This window comes from Mirounga leonina, unplaced genomic scaffold, assembly GCF_011800145.1.
Source record: "Mirounga leonina isolate KUSES-001 unplaced genomic scaffold, KU_Mleo_1.0 Mir_82, whole genome shotgun sequence".
Lineage (NCBI taxonomy): Eukaryota > Metazoa > Chordata > Mammalia > Carnivora > Phocidae > Mirounga > Mirounga leonina.
This window is the reverse complement of record NW_023270825.1, coordinates 52,780,675-52,782,410: the sequence shown is the minus strand read 5'-3', so window position 1 is coordinate 52,782,410 and position 1,736 is coordinate 52,780,675. Positions and strand designations below refer to the sequence as shown.

The window sequence follows — 1,736 nt, the reverse complement described above, 5'->3', positions numbered from 1 at the left end:
TCCTTAAAGATGTTAAGATGCAGAAGATCTGATCTGCTCCGCTCTTTCTCTTTGAGAGAATGTGTCTCAAGAAATTAGCAGATCAAGCAGGATGTGCCCGGTAACATCAGTAACCTAATCACACAGACAATCATAATGTGATATGACCCAGGGGAATGGCACAGGAGATAAAATACCATGTATCTTCATTATAATTTTGACACAGAGGTGAAATTAAAGAATTAAAAAGAAACCCAGTTGTCTGAGAAGCACAGTTTTGTTCTGACCACGAAAGAAATATAATCCACAGAGGAAATTTACATTGAATTAACATATTGAGTAAGTCAAACCTGATACTTTATGCCATTAGGACAAAGGGTAGAAAACGATCACTAGAAAAACTTTAAAACACAGTATTTTGTATTCTCTGATGCTTCTGATCCTAAGAAGTAATGATTATGTAAAATGCATTTGATAATATTCATAATTAACATTGTAGTGTAATTAGGTACCCCTAGACTCTAAGCTCCATTATCCCAATGAGCAACAGATTTTTGTGTGATTTCTTGTTAAAAAGTAGGTCAAAGAATGTCTGAGAGGCCACCCTTTAGGCCAATGTCTACAATAAATGTTTCTAACTGCACTCTTAAATCTTGTCAGTCACCTGAAAAAAATGCATTATACTTCTCGCAAGTAGGGCTGGCCAAGTGAGTAAAAATAGCTCAAGCACTTCTTAGCAGTCAAAACGTACCACTCAAAATCCATGACACAAATGATGTTCTTAGACAAAGCTCAGCCCAGTATATCAGACCTCAAATATAACAAAATTCACTATTCCAAATCAATTGCATTGGAAAACAAAGAAAGAAAGAAAGAAAGAAAAAAGGCAGCGATAAATGTTACATTGATCTCTAAAACTGAGGGGTTTTTTTAATTATTATTCAATGAACACACTGAACTAATAAAAAATATCCCTTAGGAGTTAATCATAAAAATCAATTTCTGGGGCGCCTGGGTGGCTCAGTCGTTAAGCGTCTGCCTTCAGCTCAGGTCATGATCCCAGGGTCCTGAGATCGAGCCCCACATCGAGCCCCACATCGGGCTCCCTGCTCAGCGGGAAGCCTGCTTCTCCCTCTCTCACTCCCCCTGCTTGTGTTCCCTCTCTCGCTGTGTCTCTGTCAAATAAATAAATAAAATCTTTAAAAAAAAATCAATTTTTATCTAAATTGAATTTTCTCACGGCATAATGATTTCAAAACATTTAGAGGTGCAGAAAACATTTCTCTTTTTAAAAATTTTTTTAAATATGAATGCTTCACAAATTTGCATGTGATCCTTGCACAAGGGCCATGCTAATCTCTGTATCATTCCAATATTAGTATTTGTACTGCCAAAGTGAGCATAATATTCTCTTTGTAATATAAATCTTGCTTTTTCTATATACTGTTGTGAAAAAACTAAAAAAAAAAACTTATAGAAAATTTTTGATGTATAATTTAATGTTAATTTTTATTTTAATCATGGTAGCAGATAGAAAAAGTTGACCACCAAATGAGTTGAGCTTTAAATACATACTAGAAATTGATTCCCTAAGTAAAGTCTTTATGGTAACTTTCAGTTTGATATATTATTTTAAAGACCAAAGACTGTTATATAGAAGTATAGGACACATACATTTGATATACAGCAAGCTAAGGTATTCTGGCAGAAAGAGACTAATATGAGTCACTAATATACATATTAATTATTAGACAGAT

At 34.2% G+C, this 1,736-nt stretch overlaps 1 non-coding gene across 1 annotated transcript; it reads right to left on the bottom strand.

The window, feature by feature from the left end:
• Nucleotides 1-1,278: 1,278 nt before the first annotated feature.
• Nucleotides 1,279-1,382, bottom strand: LOC118002802. Its single transcript, XR_004677176.1, has one exon. It is a non-coding gene; the product is annotated as a U6 spliceosomal RNA (small nuclear RNA).
• Nucleotides 1,383-1,736: the final 354 nt, after the last annotated feature.